The sequence below is a fragment of the Tiliqua scincoides genome, chromosome 8, assembly GCF_035046505.1.
Source record: "Tiliqua scincoides isolate rTilSci1 chromosome 8, rTilSci1.hap2, whole genome shotgun sequence".
Classification (NCBI taxonomy): domain Eukaryota; kingdom Metazoa; phylum Chordata; class Lepidosauria; order Squamata; family Scincidae; genus Tiliqua; species Tiliqua scincoides.
In genome coordinates, this window is record NC_089828.1 from 13352053 (window position 1) to 13368990 (window position 16938).

Consider the following 16938-nt stretch of genomic DNA (forward strand, 5'->3'; position numbering starts at 1 on the left):
GGCATCACTGGAGTTGGTGTAACCCCCGTTAACCCCAGGGTTCAAGTTCTTGCTCACCCGTAAAGCTCACTTTCTTTCAGCTCACCATCTTTCTACTTAATCTACATCACGGAGTTGTCATGATGATAAAATAACCCTCCTATGTTAGCTGCTCTAAGAGAAAAGTGTAGTGGACAAATAAAGCAAAACAGACTTCCAATAAGTTGATTTTTTTAAATCAAAGGTTAAAATATGTCTCCGGTTAAAATATGAATCAGAGTTCCAACTGTTGGGTGCTCCGCTGTCTCTCATCTCCCTGTAGCCATTCTGTATAACCTTTCCACCCCCTGTTCCTCTGCAGGTGTGCCTGCTAAGCTCTCCTGGGGCAGGCCTAGACCCATCACACAAAAGAAACTCCCCCATTCTGAGTGTTAACTTTAGTAACCATAGCCAGACAATGTTGCCAGTGGTGTGGAAGAAAAAATGACTGTTGCCAGCTGGGTTATTCACAGTCAGATGGTTCCTCCAAATGGTTATAGAGCCAGTAGCCTGGTGTGGCCAAAGACAGGATGATGGATGAGCAACACACAAGCATCCAACTCGAAAGAATGGCAGAAGTTCACTTCAGGGTTGTTAAAATGCTAATCTAGTTGAGTTAACAAAAGCTTAATGGAATAGAAAAAGTTGGGGAAATCAGAGTATCAAATGTTGGCGCACACACACACACGCATGTGCGCAACTATGTCTGCCGCAACAATTATGAACAGTTGGGGAATATGCAGGGTAACTGCCACGTATGCACATTACAGTAAACCTCTGATTTAACACTGGGGGAAGGGACATTCATTAATGCGTAAAGTCTGTTAAATCAGAATGCACTGAAGTCAATGGAGATGTGCATGAGCAAAATGTATATGACTGTTTTTTAAATGCAGTAGAAAATGCCATTGTTTCCAAAATTTGTTAAATTGAGGTCTGTTAAATTGAGAGTTCACTGTAACTGAAGATGGGAGAATATACATCTTGATGGCACCTATACAGATTTTCTACATAGGTAGGATTGATAAGCATACTACACAGTCCCCATACTACTTGGGCAGCCCAATCTACGTGGCCTGTACGCCACCAGAACTTGTGCTCCAGCACAAATGTGACTTAGGAGGAGCTGGGCCACCACCAGAGGTCGTGAGTGGGTGGCAGCGGCCTGCCAGCAGAGCTGTCACATCCCCCAGCCCCAGCAGGTCAGTGTGGGGGATGTTCCCTTACCCACAGGAGACCTCTGAGACTGCTACCCCCCCCTCCGAAGGATGCAGTGTGCACCCCAGCAATACAGCTGCATCTGGCGGGGAAGGTGAAATACAGGGTGACCCAAAAGCAGGTGGACAGTAGGTGGAATAAATGTTATCATTTACTGCCCACCTACTTTTGGGTCACCCTGTATAGGACCCTCAGCCTTAGTATGTATACAGGATAAATTACTGCATAGTCTTCCCTTCTCTTTATCCTCATTCACTTCCCTCCTCTTCCCCTATTGTTTTGTCCCTTTTAAAATGCAAGCCCCTCAGGGCAGGGACCTCTATTCTCAAGCTGAGTAAGACACAGATGGCACCTTACTACTACTACTACTACTACTACCACCACCACCACCACCACCACCACCACCAATAATAATATCTTTATTTATATGCAACACATACAGTATATGCAACAAATACACATCTGTTGGCTGCTGCGTACAGTCTTATATGCTTTGTGCTCCTATCCTGATATTTTTAAATCTTATTATTATTTTTTATTTTGAAAAATGCACATGCCCTTCTTCAACAATTAACACCCAGAGAACTGAACATTACACCATACTAAATTCAAAGCAGCTGACAATCAAACATAATAATATCAGCAGAGGCAGTAAAAACTGGGGGAGGGGGATACAGTAAAACTACCAGGAAGTCAAAAATGATCAGCTAACTGATAAGGAACTGAGCAAGGACAAGGAACTTAACTCATATGCTCATTGCAACTGTTGTTAGTCACCTCAGGAGCCCAGGAGTTACAAAGGATGGTTCAATCAACATTCTAAAAAAAAAGTGAATACACATTTGTTCACATTTCCAAGCCTTGAGAATCATATGCTACAATTACTGGTCATTCTGCACATTCTCCATCCTTTCCAGTGAAAAACCATGCATGTACAGCAACATATGTCTCAAAAAAGACATAGTGGAAATGGAAAAAGTGCAAAAGAGAGCAACTAAGCAACTAAGAAGCAACTAAGGGCTGGGCACCTTCCTTACAAGGAAAGGCTACGGCGTTTGGGCCTCTTCAGCCTAGAAAAGAGACGCCTGAGGGGGGACATGATTGAGACAGACAAAATTATGCACGGGAAGGACAGAGTGGATAGAGAGATGCTCTTTACACTCTCACATAACACCAGAACCAGGGGACATCCACTAAAGTTGAGTGTTGGGAGAGTTAGAACAGACAAGAGAAAATATTTCTTTACACAGCGTGTGGTTGGTCTGTGGAACTCCTTGCCACAGGATGTGGTGACGGCATCTGGCCTGAACACCTTTAAAAAGGGATTGGACAAGTTTCTGGAGGAAAAATCCATTACAGGTTACAAGCCATGATGCGTATGCGCAACCTCCTGATTTTAGAAATGGGCTACGTCAGAAGGCCAGATGCAAGGGAGGGCACCAGGATGAGGTCTCTTGTTATCTGGTGTGCTCCCTGGGGCATTTGGTGGGCCGCTGTGAGATACAGGAAGCTGGACTAGATGGGCCTATGGCCTGATCCAGTGGGGCTGTTCTTATGTTCTTAACTACAATTCCCAGAAGGCCTTGCAGGTCTCTTGTTACCTGGTGCGCTCCTTGGGGCATTTGGTGGGCCGCTGTGAGATACAGGAAGCTGGACTAGATGGGCCTATGGCCTGATCCAGTGGGGCTGTTCTTATGTTCTTATACTCAGACATTACTGCCAGATTTGTGTTTATATAACATTCTGACACTCAGAATGGAAATGCTTCAGCATCTCCTTTTTGATGCATATCTATATCTACAAATATTTTACTCACTAACTTTTGCTAACAGCGGTTCTGAAACGACCATTAAGGCATGACCAGGATGAAAACAGGCTCCCTCCCCCCATCTATTGAAAAACAGTATGATAAGGCCAGTGGCGTGATTTTTCACTGAACTGTTCTTCCATGTGACATAGGAACAAATCTGGACATACTTTCTTTTCAGCCTGAAGTTGGCAGCTATTCGCCGAACAAGTAACAACTTAATAAAACAGCTTAGATGGATTTGAAGGGCAACTGCAGCAGCTTAGCTCAGGCATAAAGAGAGATCATCTGTCCTCCCAGTAGTTTTTGATGAAAGCAACATTTAGGCTGTTTTAATTAGATGCAGGACTTTTAAGACCAAAATTAACATTGACCTCCACAATAACCAATGCTCGCCTCTTGGCGTTCTCCTTAGCTACTCCTAGAATAAATTATTAATTTCTGCAACCGTGAAATGTGTGTTGACACTCTGGACTAAAAGTTATAGGTAAGTTTAATGAGTAAATATGAACCAATACAAAAAAAGAAAGACAGTCTTTTGAAATCCTTTCAATTTGCCATCAAAGCCCACAGTGGTCATAAGAAAAGATTTTGAAGAAAAGAATACAGTACACAAAATGCAAATGTTTTCTTAGTTTTAAATAGCACAGGGATACATATTGACCACCACTCTTTTCATAGATTGCTGAATTTGGTTGTCAGGGTGAAGGAACATGATGGGAGTTGCTCTTGGTCTTTAGGGACCTGAATCTCTCTAAAATCAACAACAGAAAATATCTTTTAATTTTTGCCTCCTTCGTAATACAATTTTTCTCTCTTATAATAGTCTATTGCAGTGGTTCTCAGATGTTTAGTACTGGGACCCACTTTTTTAGAATGAGTCAGGTCCCACCGGAAGTCCCGACCCACAGTTTGAAAAACATTGGTCTATTGGGTTTACCCAAAGTCAGAGAAAACGACGCACCATCTCAGAAAATGTGTTATTAACTGATGAAGTTCGCTACCATGAGGTGTGGTGATGGCCACACTAGTTAAGCTGGCTTTCGAAACAAAATGACAGCCCAATCCTAACTAGTTTTCTAGTGTCAATGCAGCCTCAATGCAGCCCAGAGGTATCAAATAATCCCTTACCTTGAGGAGGCCTCCATGATTCCCCCCCCCCCACTTCAGTGCATGCCCCATGGACACAGCTACATGAGTGTTGGAAATTTGGTTAGGATTGAGCTGTGAGGCACATTCATGGAGGAAAGGTCAATCAATGACCATTATGAGCCATGAGAGCTAAAGCTAAACAACTGAATTCCAGATGTGGGGAGACCAACCACAGGGGACAGCTGTAACCTACTTGGAAACTTCCCAGAGGCATCTGGGTGGTCGTTGCTCAACTACATGGGCCTTTGGCAAGACGTTGCCCACAATGTGGCCTTGAGAGGCATCCTATACTTAACACAGCAATTAAAGAATGCCACCATATGCTCCAAGTCACGACTGTTTGTTACCAGCACAGAAACAGGGCTAGAGAAATTATTTTAGTTGATAAGGCGTCTTCCACTTTTGCTGTGCGATATTCCACATGACCTAACCTAGTCCTTACTTATGCACAACAAACTAGATGCATTAATCATCAACTTTTCAAGGAAATCTGAGAATATCCTACTATGCCAATCAGCAGTGTCTAGCCATTTCAGGGCCTGCAACAGTAGGAGTAGCAGTAGCAAACAGCTGAGATCAAACAGCTGAACCCAGAGAGAAATGTTCAAGCTGGACCACCTCAAAGGGCAGAGATGACAGGTAAAGATACCACTCACCCAGCTGACTAGCGGAGCAGAGACTGAGGCAGTCACTGCATTCCTGGCAGAGGTGCTTGTATCACACAAAACATGTCTGGGGGAGGATGTCACCTTTGCCTCTCTAGCCTGAAATGTGCAAAGGTACTGACAGGCTGCAGGGGAAGAGGAGATTGATGGGTCACTTGGTATCACTCAGGTTGCAGATGAAAGAAAAACAGGCACCTGCACATCTCCCAGCTTATACTTCCGACTCCCCTTTCAAACATAAATTTAAATTTCTACATGTTAATGGGCTGAGAATGCAACAGCTTCCCTCCCCCCATTTCCCCTCCCCCAAAGCAGCTGAGCATTCTATTGCAATGTACTACATAATGCATCTAAAGTTTATGATAGATTTAAAAAGCCCACCCTTATATGGCAATTCCGGTTTATTTGAGCCACGGTTAATGTTTATGGACTATCTGCCAAGGGAACAGAAAATGCTTGCCATTTACCACATTAAGCATAGTCCTGTACGGCTTGATTTACCAAATCAGATTCAGAATGCTACATGTTTTCCTTCCTCCCAGAGAGGCTAGCAAGAGCCTCTTTCACAACAAAACTAATAGTACAGCAATAAAACAGAGTTTCCCAGCCGAAGGGCTGCCTGAGTGCAGCAAAAGACCATCTTGGAGAGAACTCTGTGAAAATGTGTTCAGAAGACTTAAGAAGAAGAATAAAAACATAAAAATCACTCTACATGGTTGAGACTCATTGTGCCAGCAGCCACAATAGCAACATTTTAAATGGGAAAGTGATCACCATGAGCTATCTCTTCTGAACATGAAGAACTTTATGTGCAGATTTCAAGTTAGCAAAGCAAAGATATATAGTATGCATAAGTTTTGATCTCCTGAAAATAGCCAAAGGCCATGTTTAAAGCCCTTCTGGAAGAGCCATGTTGGAAAAGGCCACCAGATGCAGTGGCTACACTTGGAAAATAAGAGGTGTCTCCACTGAAGCTTGCATTTCTAACTGCACAGAGAATGAAGACCACAGTCTTAATACATACATATACATAGCCAGACAGTAACCAGTTATCTGACTGTTGATGTATGCATATATGCAAAAGGAAATATCAATATATACAACATATTCTCAGCTCTGGGTAAGTTCTTGCTATTTTTCTCCCTGCCTCCACCACCCTAGATATCTGCTGAAGCTTGAGTACAGGAGTGCAGGTTTTATTCTTGAATAAAGCATTCAGCAGGAATGGTAGCAAATCAGACCCAGTATTAGCAATCATATTTGACAACTGTGAGACTAGGAAACTTCTGTTATCTTTCCTGGGGTGAAGCTGGAAATGGTACCCGAGCAAGACAGCAACCAGATTTAATGGCATCATCTCATCTATGACCTACCACCAACACTAAGGCTGTTTACTCAGAAGTAAGACCCACTTATTTCAGTGCAACATTCCCAGTATAGTGGTTGTTGTTTTTTTAAACAGCCAGGTTGTGCATATCCTATCCTATCAGCTTCCTGTGGACATTTGCAACTACACAATTTAAAGACAAAAGACAACCCACTGAAAAGGATCTCCCTGAAAACACAAGGAAACCATCTCTCCACTCAGGGACAGCTGGGCATCCACGATGTATAAATTATGAAGAGAGATGAGGAGAGTCTGGGGGAGAGGCTCCTTTAAACATTTTCTAATTACTCTGTGAAAGCAGCTGCATCAGGTTTTTCAATTCAGGAAAGGATAAAGCCAAAAAGAGGGAGGGGGAAGAGAAGGGTAAAGACAAAAAAAAAAAAAAAAAAGTTTCACTCTTTTGGATCTGGACAAACCCTTTCAGCAGAAGGTGAAGATGAAAGGGGGAAAGGCAGCCCCTGCTACTGCACAGGGCTAATTCAGAAGTGACTCTCTTATTTGTTTCTATCCATAATTGATGGCAGTCTGAAATACAGCTCCCTCTATCTCCTGGAGCTTGGCTACTACGGAGAGTTGGCAGAACCTGGCTGGTTCCGCCAAGGCTAGCCGCTAAATCATTCAGAGTCTAGTTAGCACTTGGCGGGTGGGGTGGAGGGTAGGACAGACAGACACAGACGGATGGACACACACTCCTTTTTGTTTTTGTATGTGTGTTTTGTGCAGGTCAACAGCACAAATAGAGAGGTGCCCCCCCCAGGTTCTCTGGCAGTGCTACAGAGGATGCTGGGGAGGGGGAACTCTCAGATGACATCTTACTTCCCTGGCACCCCTAAAATGATCACGCCTCCAAGTGTCCACTTGGATTACTTGCATATTCAGGCTGGCCCAAGTTCCTGGCAGCTTATTTATTATTTTATTTTTTCAAAAGTTCCCAGCTGCTTACAGAGTTCAGGTTGCAAATCTATGTGGTTCCCTAGGAGTAACTTCTGGGAACATGCAGAGGTTTGCCATGGCATGGCCGCAATCCTTAACACACTCGTTTTCTGCGTAAACAGGGCTAGGGCATCGCTGCCAACCTACAGAGAAAAGAGAGATGCTTGCAAGCTCAGCAACCCCGGCATCTCCATGATGAGCCTTGCAGTCAGCCAAGAAGCCTGCCTGGAGTTTTAAAAGCCCCCCCCCTCCTTTGATCTCAAGGCCTGCTCGTTAATTAACAGGCTCCCCCCTCCAGCACCAACTGAGGAACCAAACAGGGAGGAGAAAAGGATGCAAGGGGACTTTCTCCCCTTTGGGAAAGAAACACCACAGAAAGCTTTCCAAGGAGGAGCTGCTGGTCTGGGGTACTTGCAGTGGGGCATTTGATGCCCACTGGTGCTTGACCAGCTGGCCCCGGGTGAGCCTGGAAGGGAGGTGATCATTTGGATCCCCTGGATTGACACCCCTCTTGCTCCAAAGTGCCTGCCCTTTGCGCCTCCAGCGCTTGGGGAACTGGGTGCCAGGCTCAGCTCTCCTTAGGGTATGCCAGGGCTAAGCCCCGGGACCTACTGACAGCTCCCAGCTAGTCTGTGAAGCGGAGGATGGAGGTGCTCAGGGGGCCTTTCCAAGCATTGGCCAAGTGTCACCCTATACTGCTTAAGGATGGGGGGAGGACACATGATGTGACCACAGTGAGTCCCTTTTCCTTCCACATCGCAGCCAGAGCTGGTCCCGATTCAGGCGGACTGGCGAAGGTTCACCTGCTATGGGGGGGGGGGGGCTGCCATTCTGTCTTCTCCCAGTCCAAGGCTTCCTGCTCGGCTGCCACCCTCACGCCCCTCATCCTCTGCTGCACTGCCAGGGGGTCCAAACCCAGCCAGGCACAGACCCTGGCAGCTGTCCGCAAGGCCCAGCTGTCCCTCTGTCCTTCCCCCCCCCCGCCTCAGCTGCCTCCTAGGGGAGCATCTCTGCTCCCTGATCTTCCTCCTCCTCGCGGCGCTCACCCACCTCTGGCGAAGACCAGCGCTCCGAACCCGAAGGCGGCCAACTTGGAGCTCCATCTGCGCCCGATGGAGCTGCGGCGCCAAACCTCCAGCGCAGCCTCGCCAAGCCATCCGGGGGGCAACTTTTCCGACGGCTCCCGGCGCCCCCTCCCTCCCCAGGCAGGACCCCCCCCCGGGCCTGGGGACCCTCCGCCTCCGCGCTGCCAGCAGCGAGAGCCTCGATCCTCCTGCCAGGCTGGGCGAAGGAGGCGAGCCCTCCCCAGCCGGGAGATGCGGCGGCGGCGGCGGAGCCTCTCAGCCCGGGCGGGGAGGGGGCGCGGGGACCGTGTCGCCGTCTGGGGCTGCGCTGGAGGGGAGGGGCGGCGGGGAGCCAGGCAGCGCCCCGCGGAGGCACCCCAGCCCAGCCCAGCCACGCTCTCCTGGGAGTAAGCCCCATTGACTGGAACGGGACTGACCTCTGAGCAGACACGCATAGGGTTGGGACTCTCGGGCTGCCATCCTAGCCACACTTTCCTGGGAGTAAGCCCCATTGGCTATAATGGGACTTACTTCCGAGTAGACGTGGCTAAGCTCAGGCTCTCAGGCTGCCATCCTGTCCACACTTTCCTGGGAGTAAACCCACTGACTATAAGGGGATTTATCTGAGCAGACATGCATAGGATGGGGCTCTGAGGCTGCAATCCTGGCACACTTTCTTGGGAGTAAGTCCACTGACTAGAATGGGACTGACTTCTGAGTAGACATGCATAGGATGGGGCTCAAGCTGCAAGCCGATCCTGCGAGTAAGCCTATTGACTAGAATGGGACTGACTTCTGAGTAGACACGCATAGGCTGGGGCTCCGAGGCTGCCATCCTGCCCACGCTTCCCTGGGAGGAAGCCCCGCTGAGTACGGTGGGGCTGACTTCCGAGTAGACCTGCCTCGCGAGGCAGCGCCCGGGACCGGCAGGGACTTACTTCGGAGCAGGCGGGCGGGCACCGGCGGGGGCTCCGCTCCCGGTCACCGCGCGAAGGCGCCTCTCCCGGCCGGGCGCGGGGCTCCTCTCGCTGCCGCTGCCGCTGCCGCCGGAGGGACGCGCCGCGAGCAAAACAAACGCGCTGCAACCCGAGCCATCTCCAGGCGCTCCGGCGAGAGGGGGAGGCGGCCGCCGCTGCTGCCTCCGCCGCTGCCCGCCCCACCATCGGGCGGCTGGAGAGCCCGTCCCACCCCGGCGCCCACTGGCTGCTGCTGCTGCTCCCGCCGCCTCTGACCCTTCGCTGGCCTCTCCTCCTCCGAGGAGCTGCTCCCACTCCCAGCACCTCCGCCACACTGGCGGGGCATACGCTGTGGTCAGGGAGGAGCCGCTCCGCGCCCGCCCGCCCGCCTCCTCCCCCCCCCCGACTCGCGCTCCAGCCTCAGGCACCAGCCGGGGCCCCCAAAGGCGCTGCAGGCGCCCAGCAGCAATGGGAGAAGTCACGCCCCTCGGGCCGCGACTCCCGGGGGGCGGCCCCAGCCCAGTGGCACAGGTGGGCAGGCGCGCAGGCTGACCGGGCGCAAGCCTGGGCATGGCTTGGTGTTCAATGGGACTGACTCCTGCGAAGGTGTTCTTAGGGTTCAGGGATGTGTGGCGGGTGGGGGGGGCAGGTGAGGCAGAGCCTCCCCACCAGAGTCAAACAGCTCTGCCCACCATGTGAAGTGCGCAAGGTGAGGCAGAGCTTCCCCACCAGAGTCAAAAAAGCGCCATCCATCATGTGAGGTGTGCAAGGTGAGGCTGAGCCTCCCCACTGGAGTAAAAAAAAAAGTACCGTCCACCATGCCAGGTGTGCAAGGTGAGGCAGGTGAAGCTGAGCCTTCCCACCAGAGTCTTTTGAAAAGCACCGCCACAGTGTGAGGCATGCAAGGCAGATGAGGCTGAGCCTCCCCACCAGAGTCCAAAAAACGCCACCCACCATGTGATGTTTGTGTTTTTGCGTAAGGCAGGTGAGGCAGACACTCCCCACCAGAGTCCAAAAAGCACTACCCACCATTTGAAGTGTGCACCCACCCACCCACCGCACATTCTGATAGGATTGCCCCCCAAGTCAAACCTCTCTCTTACACACACACACACACACACACACACACACACACACCCCTTTTTCAGGAAGACTGCTCACTCAAAAATTTCCTCATTCTTCCTTTGAATGAAAGTCCTTCAGTACACTGTAATTTGGCAGGGTCATGAAAGTCCATTTTAGAGGCAAGCTCACGCTTCATGAAAGAATGCAAGGGGGAAATAATCAGAAATGTCTTTTGAGGCAGGAAGCCATGGCTTCCACCCCAAAAATCTCTCTCCCCCTATCTTCCTGTCTGTCTGTCTTTCTGTCTGTCATCTTGGAAATCAATGCCACCAAGACTTTCCTATGATTTATTAATTTTTCAGCTGAAACATGAATAATGTAAAAGACAGAAAATAGGCATTAAAAAAAACCCAACTTGCACAACTTGAAAAATGGGGGGGGGGGTGTGTGTTGAACAACCCAGTTTCTCAAAGCTTATATTATTTGAGCTTGGGGGGAAAACAAAATTTCATTTTAAAGAACGTATTGCCGCAAAAGGTGATGTTCACTGTCAAGTCTACGGCCGCAATCCTGCCATATTAAAATCACTGTGAGATCTGCCATAGGGAAGAGTCAGATTTCAAGCCATCTTTATCTTACCCCTTGAGAATATTCACCACACCTTCCAAGCTGCAACAAGTGCATTTATAACCTGGCCTCAAAAGGCGTTTGGTATATGCTTTTTTCATAGCAATAGTAAGAATCTAATATTTACTTGCAAGAAATCCTTGAGGCTTGGTTCCTCCAAAACAGACTTGCATGGACAAAACCTCCCTTTTATTCCAATGGCAGTTTGCTTGGAGAGTTGAAAGTTGGTGTGACGGAGTGGGAGGGGGGAGTGTGAGACTTAAAGGTCTGGCCCAGAGTGTTTTCTCTTCAGTGACTGCCAACAAAACTTCCCAGCCATGGGAATGGGCCCTTTTTGGCAGCCAGTCCTTTGGATATTTCACTCTGATGTTTTTAGGTGGTGACAGCCTGAAGACTCCATCACTGCGGCCCTCTCCACAACTGACATTCAACAGACCCCTTTTCTGACACCAGAAGTGTATGCCTCTTTAGAAGGCAGGAGGACATCCTGGGTTTTCTGCTTCCAGGGGAACAACCCTTCATGATGCGGGTGTCAAAATCTGCCGGCTCAATGCAGAAGCTCAGGTGGCAACTGCTAACTTGGTGGAGAAATCAAACTGCAAACCCAAAGGCATGAGGAGGAAATAGAAAAGAGTTCAAAAGCAATGCGATGGTGTTGAGGGGGAGGCTTGTGAAAGGACTTTCACATCCTGAAGCAAATCAGAGGTGGCACGAGCGTTACAAAAACACCCACCGCTCCAAATCTGTGCCCAGGAATTAAATCAAGACAGTGCAACTTGCCTTCTGTGTTTCTTAATGTGGAACCTGCTATGGCGGCTGAAGCAGCAGACCTTCTACGACCACTTTTGCTCCAGAAAAGAGACAAATGCCCTTCTTTGCAGTTGTTCTTCAAGAATCCCCACCCTGCCCTATGTTGGACAGCACAGTCTCCACTGCTCAGCTCCATGCAACTTGAGGGTTCAATTCATATGACATGGGGGGGGGCACCGTTGTATTTCTTTCTTTTTTTAAATCAGCCTAATAAAACCAGTGGAGGGCACAATATAGTTGGCCTGGTGGCCTCGTCCTGGCTTAGATCCTGACACACTGTGTCAACAGCTTCCAAGAAGTGACCTGGTAGATTTATTTAAAATATTTATATCCCTCCCTTTGTTGCAACAACATGGATTTAAAAAGTGTAAAAAACATTGCATAATGCAATAAAACAGCAAAAAGCAAATCAATCAAGCAGCATTGGCAATATACACAATTCCTATTGGGGGAATCAAAAGCTTTCTTAAACAGAAATGTCTCTAGAATGGTAGGATGACCACGTAACAGTCTGGTCCAGAATCCTGCATCAGTGGGCAACCTGATGCTTTTGGGAAGCCCAGAAACAAGGCGGGAAGGCAAGAGGCTGCCCATTTTGTAGTCTCCCTGTCCCGTGACTGGTATGCAGTGGTAGATTGTCTCTGAGCCTGTAAGTTCCACATGGCTATTGGCTGTTGGTTATTGGTTCTCTGTTTTGGAGAACCAAACCTCAAATATTTCTAGCAGGTAAATATTAGATTTTTACCATCTCTATGAAAAAGCATCAGCCAAACCCCTTTTGAGCCCTGAATTTGTGTGATCCTGTTTTACAGCTGTCTAAACTAAAGGCCATCACTGTGCCTAGTGAATTCCATTCATTACATTAAGAAAACTCCTTAGGAAGGGAGCTGGACCAAAGTCACTATTTTGAAGCGGCTACTCCTAGTTGCAGGGAGTAGCCTCTTGACCATCATGAGAGGAACAGCTCATATGCTTAGAAGTCATATAGGGATAGCCAATGATAGAGCACCAGCAGAAGGTTCCATGTAGGGCAGGGAAAGACCATGGTCTGGAACTCTAGAACAGCGATTTTCAACCTTCTTCATCTCACAGCACACTGAGGAGACACTAAAATATTGTCAAGTTACACTATCAGTTTTTTTGACAATTGACAAGGCACACTGCATTGCCAGCTGGGGGCTCACATCCCCCAATGGCCCTACTAATATATGACCCTCCCCAAATTCCTGCGGTACACCTGCAGACCATTCGGGGCACACCAAAGTGTCATGGCACAGTGGTTTAAAATAGCTGCTCTAGAGAGTACTGCCAACCAGTGGAGACAATCTAGAGCCAGGCGTCTGACTCGGCATAAGGAAGGTTCATATTTTTCTGAAGGAACAGTGAGATCCAAGAGAATGGGGTGAGTGGGAGAAGATACCACGGCTGCAACCCTATGCACACTTTCCTGGGAGTAAACCCCATTGAACATAGGAGTAGACAGGCATAGGATTGTGCTGCAAGGCAATCCTGTTGACAGTGGAAGATCAGAAATCTGTAGCAATAAGTTTTATTGTTTGGCCCAAAGCCCACATAAATATATTAAAAATGCAAGATAGCATTTGCAGATATATTAAGGAAGACTATATTAAATGTGCTTCAAAACAGATATCTTTAGGCTTCATAATCCTCTGTTTGCATGTGTTAAAGACGGCCTTATGGTTAAACATTTCCTTCCATGGAGGCACAAGTTCAGCATTACCATATGTAGGAGGCCAGTTGCTTGTAACACAAATGTATGCAGGGGCCTATTGACATGATAAACCATCAGTAACATGTGCAGGGAAAGCTCCTTAAATCCTCCCAGACATAATAGGCTAGCATTGTGTCAATAGTGAGCAGATTAAAGGGAATATTGTCAAGCTATTTAAGCCTTATCTTTGAATTATCCTGGAAGTTGTTCCTCATTGTAACTCTTAACCTCCCCAGTCCAGACAACTTTTAAGAACAAATATTTTAAGAGAATTAGAAGAAACAGGATATTAGATGGCTGCTTATCTCAGAAAGGCTTAACAATCGGCTCTGCCGCATCAGTGCTAGGTGCAAAACAAAACAAAAAGTTAGAGCTGAACTTGTCTGATTGCATCCAGGGCTGAATTGTACATAGCTGTACTGAGTGAACAAATCTAGCAACTGTGATGTGGGCATAGGAAGTCTTTGAGATGCACAGGAATCTTCCAATCCAATCCAGTTTATTGCATAGGCTTGAATACATCAATACATCAAATACACAATACATTTGAATACACAATGCATCAAAAGAAAAAAAAAACAATAACAACTATAGCCAGTAATGACATTTTTCTCACAGGAATCTTCACACCCTCTTCACATATGGGTCAGAGAATGCTGAATGTCTGAACCTGCCTTTGACTGGGTCAAACCATTGCTTCACCTATGCTGGCATCACCAGTACTGGCAATGGCTCTCCAGGGCTTGGGGCAGGGTTTTTTTTCCCCCAGTCCTACCATGTGAGGCTAGGGATTGAATCTAGGACATTTTCCATATAAAGCAGATAACCTATCAGTTCACTACAGCCCCCCCTCCATGCATGTTCTGGCCATATCATGGTGCATTTCAAGCTGTGTTTGGTGGATCATGCTCAATACATGCAAGCAAATCCCATTGATTTCAGTAACATGTCCATGCAGTGGCCATAATCCAGCCATCCAGAACTGAGTGTCCACCTGGTCTTCTTTTGCCATAGCTCAGGACTTAAATCCTCTGCCATCAGAAAAGATGACATGGTGGACAGGGAAGATTGGTAGCAGTGACCATTTCTGGAGAGTGCCTCAGAAACACCTGCCTCACCAGAGACTACCATGGAGGAAGGCCCCAGGATCCAGCACTGTTTTGAGCTGCTTTATCTGAGAAGGCAGTCCTGACTTCCCCTCTTCTGACTTCAAGGACATCACAGAATGCTCTGCCATGCAGGAGGGCAGCACTCCCTTTCCACACCATATTCATAGGCTCTCAGGATCTAGCACCAATAGTGTTCTTCACTGGGGTGGAGTTTGAGAGACCAATGTGACTGTAGGTCTACTAAAGCTTACAGTTGGCTCCAGGTTATTTCTGAAGCATATTTAAAGGTTGCTACCCCAGGTAGCCTTCTATCCAGCTTGACACCAATAAGGTCCACCATGAACTGACTCGGGTCCTGATATTCCATGAACTAGAGTGTCATTAAGGAATGGACTTAACACTAGCACTGTCTTGGCATGATAAGGTGTGCTTGCATTATAAGGTACAAGGTGCGCTTGCATGCACGTGCGTGTATTATATATCAGAACTGTGGCACATGTGGGGAGAGTTATAGCTTTTCTTCCTTCATGCTCCTTCTTCTGCAAGTCTAGCTTGCACACACAACTCTATATATATGTCTCTGGATCACCACCAGTAGGATCAGGGCAGGACTGTGACACCATTCTGAGATCACTGAGATTTTTGAAGAAATCTGGGTCTGCTGATTCATTGGGTATCATTGCTACTCTGTTTGCCAACACTGACTCAGCATCCCAGAAGGCTGACATTCACCTCAAGCTGCTGTTCTTTGGGATGAGTCATATCCTGATCATTTGGGAGGCAAAGTAGGCTGAGGTTGAAGATAAGAACAGCAGCAGAGATTGGGAGGATACTTATTGCAACCAACTGAAGACTTATGGTGGTCCTAGGGATAGGAAGGTCAGTTCTGCACTTCCGGTTCCCAATTACAAGCCTCTATTTGCAGTGCAGGAGCATAACATGGATGGGAGTGGTTCTGTGGAGACCCATTACACTTGCCTAGCACTGTTGGCCCACATGCATGGTCTTTGGGTGGTCACCAACATCCAGCAATGGTGTTGCATTGAACTGTAATGGTAGCTTATCCTATTTCTATAGTTTTGAGTAGTGTAAACTCTTAATGGTAGAAGTAATGGAAGGAAGTTAATGGCAGGAAATAATGGACTCTCTACAGTACTATGTGCCTATAAAATTATCCTGAAGCATCTTGATATGGCCAATAATAGGCACTGACCACTGGACTGGGTAGATCTAGGATGGCTAGCCTTCTGTGATTAACAGCACAATTCTATGCATGGATACTCAGAAGTAAGTCCCATTGAGTTCTGTAGGGCTTACTTCCAGGTACGTGTGTATAGAGTGCCAGCCTACTAAGACGGTAACAGATCTCAAGCCATTCTCATTCACAAAATGAAACACTAGGTTAAATTCGCACAGAAAATTATGTCATCGCTCTTCTAAGGAAGAAGAGAAAATGTGAAAGAACATTTGGATCACCTGATAAAAATTGGGCAAATAAAGGATGCTTTATTCATTAATTTAACAGTAGAAAATTGATGGCAGCCATCACCCTAAAATAATGGGCATGATTCCAAGAAAATTAAGATTTCGTAAATGCTCAGTGAAAACACATAGCTTTGCTCTGATTGGACCACATCCACTGGGAGCCCTGCCCCTTTTTCTAAGGGCAACAGTGTCCCTCCTAGTTTCTTCACCAGCCAATGAATGATTTCATAGCTGTCAACCTGTTGTGCTTTTGGAACTTCAGCAGAACTATCACCCTTTCCCTGTGACTTTTTCTCCCATAAAGCATCGCTTCTGTTCCAATGGATCTCAATGCTGCCGAAATCTGTTCACGCTATTTTCTCCCCAAGTGTACACAATTCAAATGTAAATTAGTATGTTACTAATTACTGTGTAGCTTTAATACTTGTTTATCACACTAACGGCTTTTGGAGTCACACTTGCAAAATGCACACGAACAGCCTTGCCATGAACTATGGTAATTATAACAATGAAATAGGATGTAATTATTAAGGCTGCATATAATTAGGGCGAAAAATTAGCATTCAAACTGGTATTTAGGGACTAATTTGCAATCTGCAAGTGGAGTTACTGGTAAATATCAATCTTTTAACGGATAACATTGGTTTAGTGTGACTTGGTAACCCACAATCAGTGTAACCGTAAAGAGCTTGGTTTCTTTGGCCCCTGGAGGGACTGACATGGTGGAGGAGTGCAGAAAGGTGGAGTTGAGATTTAGTGGAAACAGAGAGAAAAGATAAAAAAAAATACTTCAAGGAAAAATGGCCCTTTATGGTTGTTGATTTATTACATAAAGCAGTTCCTGCCTCCTTTTCTATTCAGAAAAAGAAGTGCTGGAAAAGAGGATTATGAGTGCTCAGACCACATGCTG

The 16938-nt window shown here is 47.0% G+C and overlaps 1 protein-coding gene across 9 annotated transcripts in view; it reads right to left on the minus strand.

The window, feature by feature from the left end:
- Positions 1-9375, minus strand: part of SEMA6D (semaphorin 6D) — a 72170-nt gene extending 62795 nt beyond the window's left edge. For 5 of the 9 annotated variants that reach the window (XM_066634836.1, XM_066634832.1, XM_066634834.1 and 2 more), the window contains exon 1: positions 9183-9374. The gene's annotated coding sequence lies outside the window, so the exon portion shown is untranslated. Of the gene's footprint in view, positions 1-8230; positions 8306-9182 lie in introns of those variants that run through there. The other 4 variants (XM_066634830.1, XM_066634833.1, XM_066634828.1 and 1 more) reach the window with 2 other exon arrangements.
- Between the last annotated feature and the right edge of the window lie 7563 nt (positions 9376-16938).